This window comes from Triturus cristatus, chromosome 6 (assembly GCF_964204655.1).
Source record: "Triturus cristatus chromosome 6, aTriCri1.1, whole genome shotgun sequence".
In the NCBI taxonomy this organism is placed as follows: Eukaryota; Metazoa; Chordata; class Amphibia; order Caudata; family Salamandridae; genus Triturus; species Triturus cristatus.
In genome coordinates, this window is record NC_140589.1 from 1,778,201,257 (window position 1) to 1,778,220,707 (window position 19,451).

The following is a 19,451-nucleotide window of genomic DNA, read 5'->3' on the forward strand; positions in this document are numbered from 1 at the left end:
CCCGTGTTGTGGAAATGGCAGTGGATAGCTGCATGAAACCACCTTCAAACCAAAACCTACTCGCCCAACAAGGATGGGTGGTGTTTTCACCCCTATACTCAGCCATTCAATTTGGTGATATGGCTTCTAAGTCTTTAAGTTAAGTTATCTGTTTTTTTAATCAACTTTATTCATGGGATTTTGAACAACATAATACAGCTCACATATAAAAGCAACGGTGATGTAGGACATTTACTGAGTGCCCCCATTGTGGAATTCCCCTGAGTTAATATATTTGCTTAAACACTAAGCATGTTCTGCAAAAGTCTAGGAATAGGCCATCCATGCCCCCCACATTTTACGATGTTTCTTCGGACAGTCCCTCGACTTATACCCTACTGGTTCGGCTGCCCTGTAATCCATCCCATGCACCCATGCATGGCAGGGTTTCCGATCTCCAGTGGCGTGCCACATCCGGCTCAGCTATGAAGATACCCATTGCTACTAGGAGCCGTGTGTGGCGTCTTCCCCCTTGTTCATCCATCAAACCCAACCAGACAAACTTCGGTTCGGGCTAAGGGCCATTTTAGCCTCAACCCATTCTTCATCTGCCAGTGTTCCTAAACTTATTTCCCAATGTTTCTGCAGTGCCCCCATAGGATCTTGTGTGTTATTTACTAGTATACACTATAGGATGGAGATCAGTTTGTTTCCCGTGCGGGATTCCGTTATGTTCGCCTCTAGGTGGTTATAACTCGGAAGAGGTTGCAGTGGGGTGAGAGAGGACTGCAGAGCGTAGCGATGCTGTAGGTATTGAAAAAAATTGATTTATGCATCTGATATGTGTCAGCCCGGTGTTGGAATGCGCATATAGAGGTACTCTCCCAGACATCCTGGAGCTTGGATATCCCGAAGATGTCCCACGGTTTCAAGCTCTGTAATTTTACTGGGTGTTTCAGCGGGTTTCCAATCCATAGTGTCGTTTGTACATTTTGGGTGGGAAGCGGTTGGGGCCAGGTGATTTTCCCAGTCAGGAGCAATTGAATCGCTTCTAGAATTTCTTTGACCGCGAGTGGCTCCTCTAAGTCCTATTTAACTCCCTCTGTTAGGGTGGACCCAAGTAGGGCTTTGACTATTGGGCTGTCTCATTCAGCTGGGGGCATGGGTTGCTCAGAGTATGCTGTCATCTCCCCATGCCTCTGCTCACTCCCTGCTTGGCTGATACGGTGTCCCTGCAGCATCAGCTGTTCACCTCTAGATGAAGCCCCCTGCCTTGGGTTTTAGAGTCTGGTGTCCAGATGTCCAGCCAGTTCCCTGACCGACTGAGGGGGGTTTCAGAAAAGTTCTATTTGCCTTTGTGGGCGACTTTGAGTTTGGCCGGGAACATGAGCATGTAGGTCAGTTACATTGGCCTTAGTTTCTGTTTCATTGCCGTATACGATTGTCTATGCTTTTGTGCTTGGAATGTATTGTCCCGGTAAATACTGATCTTGGCGTACTCCGATTGTAGAGTATTTTTGAACTAGGCTTGCTGTTGAATAGTGTCTCTGTTTGCGTAGTTTAGGAAACGGGCAATATTGGGCTCAGGGCTGCGCCCAGTTGTGGCCTCGCCGCAATGGAGCGATTGACTCTTTCTGTCACAAAGCATGGTGAGAGGATATCCGCCAGTAGCCATTTTCAGCCAGAGAGGAAAGTCTGAGTAGGATCCCACTGCCGTTCTGGTACACCGCCGGTGAAGCGTAGGTGGTTTCGGTGGGAGCAGCTCTCCACATGCTCTATTTTGCGCTCCAGCTGGCTCACTTTGGCATTTAGTTGGGCCACATCGACTGCCAGCATCTTGACTGTTTCTTCAGTGGAGGAAATGTGTTGTTTGGTCTCCGTAACCCACTCGGCAATCCTCTGCACATCCTGCTGCTGTAGCACCACCTCCTGGCCCACCCCCACCCCTATCTGGATCTCCTTAGTTGCTCTCATGTCCCGTATCACCTGAAGAATTTGATATGGGTTGGCTTGGGGCTCTGTTACTGCCTCGAAGGCCTGTGAGTGTTCAGGTGGCTTTGATGTGACTTTAACTTATTTGTTCAGCATGGTCTGCTGAGCAGGAACTGCTGGCCGTGACTGCCCCATGGTGTTTCATTTGTTTTCAGGGTTGGGGCGCATTGGAGGGAAGATTCTACCACCACGGTGCGCCAAGATCATTGGTGCGGTGTCTGTGCTGCGCTGTTCACCTGCCTGTCTTCTCAGCCCTTACGAGTTAAGGCCCCCGGCATGGGAAAATAAATGGATGTTCTGCATGGAACGGCATCCCCTGCAGCAGGGCGGCAGTCAACTCTCACTCCACCAAGCAGGAGGCACGAGAGAGAAGGCCCAGCCCCCATTGCAGTACCTCATCGAGCAACCCAACAGCCTTGTCATGGTCCAAGTGGCTGAGGCTCCCATAGAGTAGTGCAGGTGCCCGGAGGCAGGGGGGACTCTCTCCCCTTCAAGGGCGGGCCCCAAGAACTGCAACACCTGCATTTCCCACACAGGCTCCCCCCCAAAAGCCCCTGGTGTGGTGGTAGTATAGGAGGGGGTCCCTGCAATCCACCTCCACTCGCGTGGTCGCAGAGGGAACTTATCCAGGCAGGCATGAAATATGTCTCGGGCCCCCTTGTGCTGTGTATCGCAGCTCCCGCCGCTGCTCCACAGACCCCGTAGATGTCCTGACTCGGAGTGGTGCACCAGTCCGTCCTCAAGAGAAAAAGGGTATCCAAATTATCATGGGCCACCGCGGGCCATCCTCCGCCTCATCCCGCGACCTCCGCTGTATATGCACCTGAGCTCCGAAGCTCAGTGGCGTCCCTGCCCCAATCATATACACATCCAAAAGACATACTCATGGTGGTATAATATTTTCCTATTAATCAACAAATTGAGTTGCACATTTTTTTTTAATTACTAATTTGCAGTTTGCGACGGAGCATTCTCGCTCATGTTGTAATAACTAGACGCATGAGAGGAACCCGATTCTAAATCGGGCCTAGCAAGATTTAGTGCAAATTGAATAACAATGTGTTATGCAAGTGCTTGCTAACTATCCGCTCCAAGCTCAACTTAGTCCACCAAAAACACGGGAAAGTAACGTACACTTGTAGATGTTGTAGAAAAGCTACAAGATTCTTAACCATAATATTGCCTAAACCGTACTCCAGATAGCCAAATATTTCACCTACAAGAGAAGCTCTAGCAGGTCATACAGTTTTAAAGACATTATTTCTGTGTTCTTCCACTGTGCAGCAGTAGCAGCTGCTACCAGACGTGGGTGGTGAGATGGGGAATGGAAAAAAAAAGAAAAAAAGGACTTGCCTGGAATGGCCGGCCACCGCCTCTCCACTGTCCTCTTCAGTCTTCCTACTTCCTGTCTCCAGTCCTGCCCGCAGCAGGAAGCACCGGTACCTACAGGCTCCCCTGAGCCAATCACAATGCTGCAATGCAGCGTTGAGATTGGTCTGAGCGCCATGGTTCAGTGCTCAGACAGACAGGGAGCATGTGCATGTTCCTCACTAGGCTGTGTAATGCAGCCTGGTAGGGAATAGTTAAAGTGCGCATGACTGTTTGGCCGACTCAAGAGGGCCGGTCAAACAGGCATATGCCCTTACGGAGTGCAAACCACTCCTCTCCCTGCTCTGGCCACCCCGCCCACCACTGACAGCAATAGGAAAAATAAAAATGACAATAACGATACGTTATTATCATTTTATTTTTCCTTTTGAGCAGTGGGGCAACGCTCCTGCCTTAGCGGAGGAACCGCCACTGCTGTGCAGCCACTGCCAGAACACTTCTTGCTTCAATATATCCCCCTCCCCCTGTGTGGTATCTGCTTTCAAGCTGGTGAGAAACATTGTATCGTTTCGGTCAGTGGCCAGTTCTACTCCTTAATGTGCAGCTGGGATTGCCTCCCTTGCCAAACAGAATTACTCCGCTAGGTTGAGTTTCTTTTTACATACTCACCTCCGTTTTCTGTCCTTTTCCTCCACTTGCTTCAGATAGCCAAGACATCTCCATTTGTCTTCTCAGTTTTGCCAGATTTGTCCAGTAGAATATTTGACCAATTCTGAGATGATGTCGGCTCTTTCAGATACCCTCTCTCCCCTCATCTCTGCCCGGTCTTTCCTCACTGTATGAGCGTCGCCTGCTTGGGCCGGGGCAACAGCCCTCCCGCGAGCACCAGCGGTGTGTGCAGCACATTCCGGGATCAGTACGTACCTCTAGAACATGCAACGAATGTTTGAGCCGCATTCTCCCTATACTCCAATTTGAGATGCCTTCCATAGGTCCTTTACGTTGTCACGGCTAGGAGAAAGAACCTGGTGCTGAGGCTGTGATAGAACCAAACCCAATGCATGGATATGCAAACCCATAACGCACCCCCAATGTTCCCTGCCTTACAAAAAGACGTACATGGCTGAAATTACCAACTAATTCTGGCTTGCTCATCTCTCCTCCTTTCCCTCGCTTCTGCTGGGTTGCTGCTGCTCTCGTCCTTAAGTTTTTATTCTTAACATATCACACATAGAAATGAGAGTCCCTGCTCTGTAGCTTCTACTTGCTAGCCCCATGCTCTCCCACATCCAGTCACACCTGCCTGCCCATTGAAAAGGTTAGCAATTTAGTTTGTTTTTACCTCTTCAAACATTCGTTCTCTTTCCCATATTAGAAATTGTCACAAAAGGCCCACATTATGTATAGCAAATTTTATTTTATCATAAACATATCTTTAAGATACCCTCTTTAACAACGTCTTTTATAAACAAAAATCCAGTTGCTGTAGTTGCTAAAAATGATTCTACTTTTTGTCTATAAACTATATTAGATATGGTAGTGCAGTCTTGTTGCGCACAAAAAGGGCACGTTTTCTTAGTGTATTGCTATATACGTGATGAGGACGAATGTTTTAGAAAATTGAATTAGATTTCAGCATTTAGTTGTGACGATTTCCATATAGTCGAGAATGAAAGAATCTGCTCTTCAAACAATGCAGAATGTAGCCAAGGTTCATAAAGCACAATAGCACAGTTGTATCCAGAATCAACAAGTTTGTTACAGAAGTGACTAGTACCATCTGAAATCTGTTCTTCCTCCCAGGCATTCAGTTGTGGTAGAGTGGGCTATTATTTACTTTGTGTTTGGTACCAAACTCTGATTTAATAAAGAACGGATCCTTCTTTGCCATGTGTGTGTTTTCTGAAAACCTGCCTTGGGATTTGAACTTGGGCAGCATCCTTGTTTCAAAATTGAATTGCGGAGTAAGTAACTTTGCGATGGGTGGGCCCAAGCACTGACCTCTAATCCAAATTTGGTACAACTTGTTAATGACAGGACAGAAACATCTCCTCCTCATCTTCATAGTGCCTTATAAATTGGACAATGTATAAAAGCCCTTTCATCGGAAAGGTTGTTATGACTCCAAAAAGGGTATTTTCGAATTGCAAATAGAGGGACATTAAAGGAGCATCTTAATACGATTTGCGATTCGGAGAGATATATATGGATGGTTGCTGACTGCTGTTGTAGCATCAGTTTCCGATCCCTGCTGCGATGCTGGCTGGATGGGAAAGGGAAAGCTTTTCCATCTTTCCAAACCAGATTTTTTAAAGCTTCACCTGTCCCTTTAAATGTTTCCCTTTGAGAAAGCAAATACAGGTTTACTGTCCCGTGCAGGGTTCCAGACATGTATTAGCATCCACTTATGGGAGCCTGACTTATCTTAATTGGGCATATCATTTTGTGACCCCTGCCAAATGAACAATTTGCGATGTCAATTCTTCGAAGGGACAGTTGGCAGGCAAGATAATGGCGCAGTGTACTGAATGGCCTCGTCCATTTCACAGAAAGCAGCAACGTGAAGTCGTTCCAATGTCTTGAGAATAAATTGGACACCTCAAATGGATTTCACAGGTACCTCCAAATCAGACACTTCCTATACCTCCACAGAAGAGAGGACCCTTAAATGGAACAATGTACAGAAAGGACCAGTGAATTGTAATATGGCCCCTTTCTGTTCTATTCTTTGTGTACTCCGAGAGCAATAACAGCCCCGTTTTCAGGGGGTTGTCCTTTTAAAATTGTTTTCAGATGTTACAGAGCCTCCACACTTACATCCTTACTGAAGGAATTGTGGAATAGGTGACTGATAAGGACACTTGTCCTGGTCATGTACCAAAGTCCAGTAATCCCATAAGAATTCTAGGTGTAATATATGAAACTTCCAACCTTCCTGTCCAGAAGTCCCCTGTACATGCATCTTAGAGCATGGGGCTACGGCATGTTTTTGTGTCACTGTAAGCTGTGGTATGAAATTCTCTGCTTCTGCCTGAGTTAATCGAAACCTCCAGACATTGTAGTATTGATGGAGATGACTGACCGTGCTATACTGACATCAGACACAATGTAAGGGTTCAGCAGGACAAACTCAGGGAGAGGTTATGCTATACTCGCTGGGACACCTAACGTGATGAGACAAGAGGATGCTGACCATGTTATGACCTCACAAGGTAGCATGAAAAAGGAAATAGGCAAGATAGATTACAGCAGATCCTGCTAAACACCTTTTTGGAGGCCACCAAAATCAAAGGTGACGAGGAATAGGCTGAGGTCCAGGCACACTAGAATGTTTGACAGAAAGGAAAACCATGCAAAGCTGGCGCTGCATATCACTGTTCTTTGTATACACTGTTTTTGTGTATTGTAACTTTCCCTATTCTTTTCATTTTCAATATGTCAGCACATAAATCAACACATATCAATAATGTTACGCAACCGACATCTGCCCAGACTACTATCCTCAATGCTAACATATGTGCTATATACATGTAACGCTACAGCCTGATATCCCTGTTGGTCTCTTGAATAAAATAAAATAAATTTAGGAAGAAAAAAGAAGAAATATGCAAGCCATGGAAATCTAGAGAACTGGTTTTCCAAGCTGCAGCCTCTTTTACTGTGAATTCCTAGGCTTCTGCCACTCTTGAGGTTGGCATCTCTTTTAACCCCTTCCATGCTGCGCAGATTCCGCCGCTGTGCTGACGGAATCTTGCGCGGGCGTGGTCATGACGGAACGGTTCCGTCATGAGCACAGCTCAACCGTGGCTCATGACGGAACCGTTCCGTCATGAGCACCGAAGGGGTTAATAAGGTTCTGGACCTATTGGCATCTCCATTGATGCTGTCACAGGAGTCGTAGGATAATTCAGCCGCTCAATTCATTCTCAAGATTCCTCCTCACGTTTCGGTGTCCGGTCACCTATGACACCTTCATTGGCTCCCCGTCAGCCAGAGGATACAATTCAAGGCACTCGGCTTTGCCTTTAGGGCCTATACTCACAAAGGTCCACTCTATCTTCGAAACCGATTTAACACCTACTGCCAGGTGAGATCACTGAGATCTAATAACCTGAGACTGTTCCAACTCCCCCGCATTAACAAGGCCAGAAGGGGAGTCATATCGCTTATTTTCTGCCCTCCAATGCTCTTCCTCTTGGATTGCTAAGCAATCCCATGTACCCTGATTTTTTAATTCTGCCTAGAGGTCGTCTAGCCTCTCTGCTATTAGGTTCTCCTTGGTCTTGATCTTTCCGCTAGTGTTGGAATGCCTTCTTAGAGGCCGCTGTGTGCTCTAGAAATGCCTTGCGTTGTATTGTATTGCTTTACCCATTCCCCAGGAACTCTCCTAAGACATAGATTCCTAACACTCCGAGAAGGAGGAACAAAGATGGTTTTGAGACCTTATATAGATACCCTATTCAACTTATTGGGGATAAATAATTGAAGGGGGCGTCCTTTCTAGAGAATCAATATCCTCTGCACCCATATGACTAAACAAACATTGTTAATGCCAATAGGGCTGGCTGTAATGTGCTGCAACCTGTACTCTGATTGGCATGCTGCTCATCCTGCCCTCACATGGGCTGAGACGTTTACTTATGGTGAACTTGCAATCAGAGTGAGAACGAAGAAATTGTGTTTGACTACTGTGATGCGATGGAACATAGGCACACCTGAGAGTGAAGAAGAGGAATGAAGTATGCAAGAGAGCACTAAAGTCTAATGCCAGGAGCTGAAATACTCTAGGCAAGTGCCTTGTGTGCCATGCAGAGAGTCCTATACAAGGTCAGCTAACTCACAGGTAACCTGTGGAGGAACTCCAACTGGGAATTAGCAGAAGTGTACCAAGGTAAATTAAGAGACAGAAGAGGCAAGCGCTTTTTGCGGTCTACAAATGTATCTGAAATGGTTTGCGAAGCACTGATGAGCCTTTTCAGTAATAAAGAGAACGATTCACATGTCAACAAGCTTTATGGTAGTGAATTAATCCACCTATGAAGGCCTCTTGGCTATAACATATGCTTTTCCCAACGAACATTTCGAGCTGCCTTTGTCAAAACTTTTCCTAATGTAAAGATCTGACATATGGCATCTGGCATAACTTTTCCAAATGAACTAGTCAGGCTTAGTGTCTAGATCATTGGCTTATCAGCTGAGCCATCCCAGACTACCACATTGAGCAGTCATTGTGCAACACACGCACTCTTTTTTTTCTCTTAGGTGAAGCGCACAACTTCTGTCCAGTCTAATCCAGTTGATGGAAAGAGTAACATGTTACGCTGCTCTTTCAGTTGTTCTTCTGAGGTCCTAGGCATAGAGTTCTCTGACACGGCCATCTTACATCTTACACGTTGGGGGGGATGACCTCCCACCCAGTTATATCAAGCACTGGTTACCCTGGGATCTGGCAGTGCCAAACGATACATAGCTCGCATGTGGGGTGCGTGGAGTGCACTGGAGGTGATCGATTGGAAGAAAGGCATTGATTGGTGCATGTTAGAGGAAAAATCAATATAAGCGGGTAGAGGTTGCCCACGTACATCGGGGGGAAATCTGGTCCCCCTGGAGGACATTTCGAGGGATGGTGGTGTAGCCGCTGGGGGGGCTTGGGAATTTGTTTTAAACGTGCCTCATTGAGGGGTCTAATTGGGCAAGGCCCTGCACCAGCCAATCGATTGTAATGTACTGCTTTTTTTTCCTTTTCATGGATTTCAATAAACAGATGTATTTATTTTTAAAACGCTTAACTCCTCCCCTTGTATGTCTCATCCCCTACACCTTTTAACAGGACCCCCCAGTCCTGGGGAATGCATTGTCAAATCAACTAGGTGACCCTATCCCTGGAGAGTCCTGAAAGCCCAGAGGTAGGATACCTTGAGCCCACTGCCCCCTGTCCTGCCTTCTCGTGATCCGCGAGCGCTCCACCCTGCCTGCCCTATGTCAGGTGATACATGTATATGGTGTTGTGCTTCGCCACCCGGCTACCCTTTTCTTTACCCTCAACACCTTTGTGTAACCACCCATTTCTTTGTGTGCTCGTATTTGCTGTCATGAAGGTACTTGCGGCAGTCTGTTGTGAGTACTCAACGCCAGTAAACACAAGTTTGTCGTTTTATAAAGCACTACACGTGGACACGTCACTTCAGGGTGCTGTGCTCATCATCGAAGTATTCGCAGTAGTGCTGAATATAGACGTTAAGATGGCAGTTTACGGCACTGTAGCTTTCTGTGTTCTGTTTTACCCTTTGAGTGATCCCGCTACAATCTGCGCGGATTATTGTATGAATGCGGTGTTTGTATAGCGCTAACCTAGCCGAAAGGCAGCGGAGCGCTGTACTCCACATCACTGCCTGGACCCCGGTTCTCAGTACACGTGGCCACGGTGCCTTCTGCGCTCTCTCTCCGATATTGAAGGTTCCGGGTCCCCTCCGTATTGGTTGGTAATTAGCTGTGTGGAGAATGAATCGTGACGAGCAGGCGCATTACAGGTAAGTACATAATGAGTTCATTTATAAACATGGCGCGGACGCTCTTGCCAATATACACAGTACAGTAAATGACGGCACTTTCTGCAAACTGGTTGGGTAAAGCTGCTTTTTATCCTGTGTGGTTTGTGTTTAATGGAGTGGGTAGGATTTAAGCAGTGTTTTTTTTCTCCCGCCTAACAGAATCCAATAATTGGCTGCAGAGCTCCGGCTGTGAGAGTTCATTTGAAGACTGCCGGCGGAAGACTGATGCTGGCTGCCCTGTGGTTTTAGGATTCTCCGGCGTCACTGCTTGCTAATTTCCAAACGAGCGCGAGTCCCATGCGTCGCCTCGCACTTCCAGAAAGCTAGAGGTATGTTTTGATCTCATTACTACTATTGGCGGCGAGGCCGTCCGTCAGCTTTGTAATGGCCCCGGCGCCTCTCATCGCTGAGGTTGCCTGACGCCGGTATATTGCTCGATCTGCCGTAATCGCACTGGTCTCGGAACCATTACTGCTGTGGTGTCTCCTATGGAAAGTATTGATTTCACGTTGCCTCCAGCACACGCAGCAAGCCTTCCCCAATCCGGTCCCTTTGGCTTGTGCACTGAAAAGAGTTTACCAAGCTTTAGTGTCACACTCCAAAGGTCAAAGTACGGGCAGCGGCAGTGCAAGCTTCTCCTGTGTGCAGAATATTGACGGGAGCAGGGCAGTCCTTGTCAGTTTACCCCATTAGAGGGGCACAACCCCTTGAAGTAAAACTTTCACAACACTTACAACTGAGAGCAGTGGCGCCGAGGGTAGCACGCGGTCATCATGGCATAGCCGTAGAAGTGGACGCTTCCCTTGTCCTACAGCATCTCTGACTTCCCATTTTAGATGACATCAGAGTGTGACAACCATACATTCAACCACTGAATATCTTGCATCTGTGCACTCCCTGTTACACTGGCTACCGCTAAGCGCACTGCTTTAAAAAAATATATATATACAACTGTATGCTCTGTTATTCCATGCACACTCAAACATTTTCTCGAGGGCCAACATTTACAGTCCGGGGAATGCTCGAAGTCCGCATAGATGCCGTGGCATCCCCAAGGAGACGGGGTAAATGTGTTATAGGATTTAAATACAGAAAAACATATGTCTGAGATTACCTGCAGAGTGGTTATTTACCATCTCCAGAATCTCTTCCAGAATTGGTCCCATTGCTTTTATGTTCTGTGCACACATGACACGAGGGACTAATATGCATTCACTATCTGCTTGAAATACAGCATAACGCCAGCATTCAACTATCTCAGAGGAACCTGGGCTTAACTACCTTCCTGAACTGTAGCAGGACACCGACTGCCACTCTAAGGTCCTTTGACTGCAGGTTAAAGAAAAAATCTATGTTATTTGATGCAGGTAATGTGTTCAGTCTTAGGTCGCCAGGCTTGTTTTCATGATTGTGGTAGCCATATTTATCATTTTTGGGGAGTCAATGACATAGGTTTCGTTTCTTCTATAGGTGGTGAGTGTCTTCTCAGTATCACTTTCATACCCCAAAAATCTATGTACTTATAATCTACGGCTACTACAGGATCTTCTGCTATGAAGCCATGAATTCCTGGTTAGGATTTTGATTTAGTAACTTGGTGTTCTTCTTTCTTCTGGAAGTAGTTGAAATAATTTCCCAACTTTTCAGTAACCTGCAGCTGAGCTTCATGCATGTAGGCGCCCACCAGAGACACCTCTTGCAGGGTTCACTGGCAACAAAACAAAGTTCTACAGATCAAGTAGGACCCCAGTCCTGATGATGACCCTAAAACCCTGCCCCAAAGAGTTGAAACGTGTCAGTAGTATGAAGGAGGACCTGATATTAATCCTTCCATAGAATAGTTCCATTTACCAGTCATAATATAAACGTGAGACCAAGACAATACTGGATGTACACTGCCCTCTTTTAGAACTGACCAGAAGACACTCCATACATCAAGGCTTATAACAAAGGACAATTAGTATTGTATTCATCCTGGTGCCAATAATTTATAGCTGGGTCCTTATTATAATTCTGTGTTCCCTAAGATTTATACCCACTTCAATGATAGCTCACGAGTGTACCCAAATCCTTTGGTGAAGGTGTGTGAATTCACGAACACTCCGTTTATCATTTGTGAAAATGTTTTTTTTAATGTGCAGCTGTTCTCAAAGGCTTTGTATACCCCATTGGGAATGTTTACTCTAATCTATATTATCTATGCCAGAAGTGTTGTTTTGCAAAATCATTATGTACATAAATTCCTTTTTACAATGTAACATTGTTTCTGAAGAAGGCCATGAGTGTACTGTGTTTTTTTGGGTTTGCAAGTGTGTTGATCTATGGTTGGGGGTATTATCTTTTCTAAACTTACAGTTATATATTTGGCTGGGGCAATCCACTGTTACCTCAGTTGAACCCAGACCCCTTTACATGTATGATGAGAAGCTAGGTACAGCATCTATTCATACACATGATTCTAAGCCATTTTACACATTGCTGTGGAGGTCTTGACTCGATTTTAATGTAACCTTACACACAGTTTGCCAGACTACATCAGTAGGCTGACAGCTGTCAGTTAAGTTAGATTTCTTTAGTAGGCATGTTAGAGAGTAATAGGTACCCCAAATAGACAATTGTTTCACTCTCCGAACGCCTGTTTGAAAACCACTGGAGAATGGAAAAAACGAACGCTTAGATGCCGTTGATTCCTCTGCTGCTTTTGATTGAATGGATAGATTAAGAATGTGTCGGAGACTTGAAGTCGGGGATCCTGAGTGGCTTGCTGAAGATTTTGCATGAACTTCATAAGAATTTCTAGATCTGGCTTCAAATAGACAAAGCCCCTGACCCAGGGCAGTATTCTGCGCCCATCTGCTCGTTAACCACCTTATAACAGATGTTCCAGAAATTATGGGAAAAACCACCTGGGTGTTCCGCCAAAAAATAAACAATTGCTGCATAATTGTTATGCTTGTTATACAGTTGCATTTGACCATAAACCAGCTGGTCTGTGTCGGTGCTGCCTTCTTTGACTTGACTACTGCAATGTAAATTATATGAAAATGTATTTGTCTAAGTTCAACATAGCAATCTTATGTTGTTGAAAGGTCGTAATGGAATTGATTTCTGTATAAAGAAAAGATTGATTTTCCTTCTGAATACAGACACTTGAGAGTTTTACCCATGTTCTAGACCACTTGATTAAATCACATTACAAAGTTACATGGTAATGCTGAGAGGTTTGAGCTGGTGTGTTAAGGTTTTTCACACAGGCAGGTTTGCCTTGTAAAAGTCATGATTCTCATCTTATGTCTTCGGTGGCAAATTCGAGATATGAGATTGGGCTTTGATTTGGCTGCCGACAAGTGGTGGTGGTGTTTACTTCAAGTACGCACGAGCACCCCTGTGCAGGTCTTGGGCCAAACAGAGTGTGACAAGCTTCCAATTTGGAAGCCCTGCTAAGAATGCGGAATTACACAGCCTCCTTGAAATACCGTCTGTATGAAGACATTGAGTAGTCTGTGCTTTGAGTGTCGGTGGCAGCGTTGGGTACTGCAGCCGAAAGGGTGGTTCTTTGGGTATGCTGCAACCATGTCCTTTCAGAAGAAAGGTAGCGAGTTTGAATGTGGTGTGCATCCCTGTGGGTGGAAAACCAGTTAGAACGGGCTAGCTGCCTTCCCATCTGGTTCAATATTGCGCCCATGGGAAAAGTGAGCAGGTTTCTTATCTTTAAATAGGGAACTTTGAAGAGGGATTGAGAAAATGTATCACGAGAAGCAAGAATAGTCCATCGTTTAACAGCTCATAGTTTATCAATGAAGGGAAGTCATTCTGCCAATAAACGGTTCCCAACTCCTTCATACAAAGGACTCGTGTATTCCCTTTCTGACACTCTCTTTAGGGGATAGTCGACCTGAGCGTGTATGTGTGTGCGCCTGTTACTAGACAAAGACGACAGGCCTTAACTTAAGGTTGGTTCCCGATGGGTGGCTGCTCCACCATCCTGCTTGTTTGGCTGCTCTCGGGAGTGGTGTAATTGGTATCAAGCAATTATTTTCTGACTGATGTTTATTTTCCAAGCCCTCTAGGGGGTTGTGTTTTCCTAGCGGCGTAGAGACCCCTACCAGAGCTCTGGCACCATTCAAAGTGCCCCTTGAGAGCTCGATGCGATCTGCCAATTACTGTCATTGTTAATATCCCAGTTAATGATAATAATGAGGCATAGGAATACCTCGTGACGCGCAGATCTATGTCAAAACAGCTGCCCTCTCTGGATCCCCACCCCTGCTTTGTTTCAGCATCAAGAGTATATTGTCGCCGCAGGATTTTTTTACTCACTCCTTAACATGTTTGTTATACTGTGATCTCCGTGTGTACCTGGTCTACTCCTATGAAGACCTACCTAAAAGTGAATTACATATGGGTGAAATATTGCATAAGGGCACAGTTAATGAGACTTGCCCTCCATCCCCTGCAACTGGATGAGGGGCCGCATCCCCCACCTCGAAGGCCCTGAAGACCGGTGCGGGCCGGTATGGACCGGTTTTGGGCTGTGGCCGCATCTTGGGAATTTCCGCTGGCTGCTTTCCCGCGTTTAATGGTGATTGGGCAAGGGGGGTCAGTGGGGTCACCTGGGTGGCTTGCAGGGGCAGCAGGACAGCGCTTAAAAGGCGTTGTCTTAACCTGGAGAGCACCTGCTGCCTGCTTGCCCCTGCGGATTGCCGATCCACGTCCTCTGGAGCGCCTGAGGACCGGAGCCCTCAGGGTTTCGGAAATTGTGGCAAAGTCTAAACAGGACACCCACGGAGGCATTTTACTTAGTAATATTTCCTTGATTAGGGGACGCCTTGGTGGTTACCATCCCACGCTCAAAAACAGACCAATGCGGGAGAGGGGATCAGGTGATTCTGAGGGGAGACAGCACTTTCTTAGGGTGTCCAGTTAAAGTGACATGTGCATATTTGCAGAACCGTCCTAGGGTGACATCTACTTCTCTATTCATACATGCTTCAGGTGTTCCTTTGACAAAATACCAGTTTGCCCATATTATGCGTAAAGCCCTCTTGGTAGCAGGCATACAGGGTACCTTCAGCACACATTCCTTCAGGATAGGGGCAGCACCATCGGCAGTAGGAGCGGGGCTTAACACAGAAACGGTGAAAAGGATTGGCAGGTGGAAATCTGACTGCTATAAACGCAATGAGCGACTGAATATGTTATAGACACAGGGGCTATCATTGGACCATTGCAGTAACGTAAACTTTTCCTCCTGTCCAATTTTTGCATAGGGCACATGGCTACCGCCAGTGTGTGGGTCGTTGGTCACTCCTTCGTGTATCCTGCGAGTACAACCTTCAGCCGGAGTCGTTTGCGCAAATGGGCAGCGGACGTAGGTCTCCAATTTCACTGGGTCAGTAGGGGCGGTCTTCATCTAGATGGCCTACGTGGGTTCGTTGAGCAGGTTTCAAACTGGGGGCACCCGCCACCGGCACTCATTATCCTTCACATCGGCAGCAACGATTTGGCGACTGAGGGCAGACGGCCCCTGTTTGAGGCCCTGCTGGTTGAGATTGCATAGTTGGCTAGAAGATTCCCGAATGCAACCATAGCATGGTCTCATATAATTCTAACGAGGGTATGGAAATTGGGCCGATCTACGAAGGGCTTGAATGAGTCAGTCAGACGTTTGAACTGTAGACTGAAACGATTACTGAACACAGCACTGTTAAAGACAATTTCACATGGTTGCCTGCGGGGAGGCATGTTTTCACAAAGATGGAGTCCATTTGTCCGCCCAGGGTAATGAACTGTTTGTTGAAAATGTTGTTGCCTTCACACTCCACCTTTTTTTACATTGCTCGGTGGCCACGTTTAGGGGGAGTCATAGTTGATCGGGTAACCAACTACTCCTGTGGTGGTTAAGGAGTCTTGTTTGACCACAAAAACGGGTTGGCAATGTGGGGCATCACAAATACAAGCGCAGGCGGATTTAAGATGTTGTTGATTTTGAATTACCCGGGGCAGGGATAACACGGTCACTGGTCACTGGCTGGGGGCATCTGCTACAGCAATTGTCCTTGGTCCTGGAGGGTAGCCCATGGTATGCCCCGTGGGGAGTGGGGGGGGGCAATTATGGCTGCGCCAGGGGCCAAGGTATGGCCCAGTTGCCCGACCTCATCCCCCCGTTTGGGTACCAGAGGGTGTCCCTTCATTGGGTTGCTCTGGCATGGATGGTTCTTTTAGGGGCCATATGTTGAGTTGGCCCTAGCTCCCTCACCTTGGGGGAGTGGAAAGTGTGCCTTGTAGATGATGCCACGAGGAGCCATGAGGTGGTCAAGCAGGACTCCTAATGGAGTGCGAGAATATTGTATCCATTTGGTGTATATTGATTTGGAAATGTTATGCAATTTCAAGACAACTGAAAAAATGTTTTCTTTTAACGTTGTGTTTATGAAGTGTAATAAATATGGCCAGAGAATGCTGTCATTTCTCGAACGCAAGTACGGTTGTCTGGTTGGTTTCTTTTGGTGGGATGGCTGAATTACAGGAGAGGGTGGAAATGTTGGTCTCCTTTTGCAGCACACATGTCTCATGACGGTCCCCCACCCGTGGTGGCAGCTCTGTAATGTATGAGCAACAAATTTGCGCTTTCCCTAAATTGGAAGCTGCAGTGGGACAGTCCGCAGTTGTCTGTCCTATTGCTGCCTGAAACATAATGTAAATGGAATTCACTTTCTCAAGTACAGCATTGCGTACTGTAGCGAAACACAAAAGTATTTTTACATTGTATGTAATGCTACACCCCACTGATGCCACTTAAGACTGATGAAAGATACAGAGAAACTTGACCATCAGAAGTCAAGAGTACATTAAAGCTAAGAGTCCAGCTGGATGTGTAGGGTCAATTTAGTTCCGTCATTCTTTGCAATGGTACTTGTACTGCAGTGGACCTGCAATTTATTGCTCTCTTTCTCTCTAAATATAGAGAGATATGTGAAAATTCTGTAGGAAAAATGAAAGCTAGTGGCTAAAGCAGTTGTAAATAAAACAGAGTCTAATAAAAGTGAATGTTTTATGCTCATCCAGTTAATCACCTTTGATCTCCAGCCATGTCATGGCGTGAATGATTCTGCAGCCATTCTGTAAGGCAATGTTAAAAAAACCTCATGCATTAGCAGTTGGTAAGTTCTTTCCCTTCAGTTGACAACTTTCAGAAGGTGACGTTCTGGCCTCTTCCTCACTTCTACACCTGCAGATGTGTCCTCCATCTTCATAAACCAGCTGACACAACTTGGCCAACATCGATCCATGTTCAAATTCCCCTGAAGCTAACGTTCAGCTATGCGTACCTCTGTCATACAACTACAATAAACATAAGCACAGAAATACAATTCTGTGAAGGTGCCTGCGAGGCACAATCTAATTTATATTTGCCCACCAAAGACAGCGACTTCCATCGTAGAGATGTTAGCGCCCATCCTGACCAGAATTTTCCATCATATTTTTTACTCTGCCATTTTTCCAACCATCTGCAAAAAGGCATTGATTCTTCCTTTGCTACAAAAAAAACCTCTCGATCCCGCAGAGCCAAACAAATACTGCCCTATATTGTGTCTCCATTTGCCTTCAAAACTTATTGAGAAGGAAATGAACAGTCAACTGGTAAAATTAATCCTGGACAACAATCATCTGGATGAAACTCAATTTGGCTTTCGCTCTAGGCACAGTACGGAGAAGGCTCTAATCAAAGCGAGAGGGAGAGGATGTGGTCTGACGGCTAGATTGCCGACTTTGGTGCTGGAAACCAAGGTTCAAGCCTCGGGTCGCGTCCCCATCCTGTGATTCCGGGTAAATCACTTAATCTCCCCGTGCCTGAATGTGTCCTTGTGTAACGTAACCGGTGCTCATGTAAAGCGTTCCAATACCTTTGGGTCGAGTTTGCGCTATATAAATCTGCATTTAAAAAAAAAAAGCAACTGAGAAAATAAGGAAATCTCTAGATCATGGCGGCAAAGCCACCCAGATACTTTTGGATCTGTCAGCGGCATTCGATACTGTACTTCATGGCAGATTACTGAATCGTCTGAAGGAAAACGGGGCCTGGAAACTTCTCAGTTTGTTTCTTCATGGCCACGAACAAACGGTCAGATTGGAGACATTTGTACCTCACTCCTTTTCCCTCGTATGTGGAGTTCTGCAGGGCTCTTCACTCAGCCCTATGCTTTTCAACATTTATATTACCCCCCCTTCCGAAACTGATCAAGTCGTTTACGCCCTATGCCGACGATACCCAATCGTAGTGTCCTTGGTTAATGACTCGATAGAAACTGGACTCAACTTCAGCAAGTGTATGCAGGAGGTTAATATTTGGATTGCAGATAACTGCCTCCATTTGAACTCTGCTAAGGCGGAGGTTCTGCTTTTTTGGGCCGACCAATCTTTCTGGACGACCACTTGTTGGCCTCTGGATATGGGCTCCCTTCCACTCCCTATCAATAAAGCCTGCAATCTCGGTATAATAATCAACAGCAAGCTATCCCTCGCTGATCAAGGGAGTGCAGTCGCTTCCAAGGTCTTCTACACCTTAAAGCTCATTAAGAAGATTCTTCCAGACATTCCGCCCCAACCTCCGAAGACACTAGTGACCTCCCTCTTTCTTCCATGAATGCAGTGGCCTGTATCGAACTGCCCATAAGCACGTGCTAAACAGGCTGCAGACGCTGCAAACCGCTGCCACACGGCTCCTCTTGAAAATTCCAAATTATAACTTGGTTGCCATACCTTTAGGGATACTCCATTTATCAGGCAGCGAGTGACTTTCAAGGCCTTGTGCCTTGTCTTTAAGGCCAAAAATGACAAAGGCTCTTTATTCCTCAAAACCAGTTTCAACTAGATCCAGCCCACTAGATCTCTAAGATCCTCTTTCGCTAAAACAGTTGTAGTTCCCAGCTTCTAACAAGCTATGTGGGGTGGTTGCAGCTTTGTGAAGGCCGCCGCCCTTGCCTGGAATGAACTTCCCTTCTACATTAAATCTTCTCCTGATCTCTTAGGATTTAGAATATCCCTCAAGACTTGGCTCTTTAATTTTTGTCTTTAAGCCTTCCTAACTTAGTATAATATTGCCTTCCATTGAGTCAGCGTCAAGACACCCTCACGGGTAATCGAGCACGTAATAAGATTTATAACATAACGGGATTAATTTCTTAGAATTCAATTTAAAAGTAGGACTTAGCTTGAGGAAGCTTGATTATGAGTTGGCAAAATAGTTTGAAGGAGTGTGATAGTGGATGTTATGTGTCTTTTTTGTACCCTGAGATAATAGAATCTTCTAATAGCGTGGGTACTTATGCCATATGCATTGGTAAAAACTAATGAAAGGAGCAGAAGAAAATAAATCAAAAAGGAAGTGAGACTATCTCAGAATTCTCAAAAGATGAAAATACCTCTCTGAAATATTGAGCATCACCCTATTGACCTCTGTAATCTATTCCTAAAGCATTAGTCAAATGGTTTCATTATTTAAAAAAAAAAAAATCCGCGAAGCCGACCAGAGTCTGTGTGCAACAGGCCTGCCAAGGCTTCACATGCCTGCCAAGGCTTCACGAGCCTGCCAAGGCT

At 45.9% G+C, this 19,451-nt stretch overlaps 1 protein-coding gene across 3 annotated transcripts in view; it reads left to right on the forward strand.

Annotated features, from left to right (window-relative positions):
- NCOA1 (nuclear receptor coactivator 1) overlaps nt 1-19,451 on the forward strand; it is a 1,112,411-nt gene that overhangs the window by 267,647 nt on the left and 825,313 nt on the right. For all 3 annotated transcript variants that reach the window (XM_085613077.1, XM_085613079.1, XM_085613078.1), the window contains exon 2: nt 10,011-10,180. The gene's annotated coding sequence lies outside the window, so the exon portion shown is untranslated. The remainder of the gene's footprint in view (nt 1-10,010; nt 10,181-19,451) is intronic.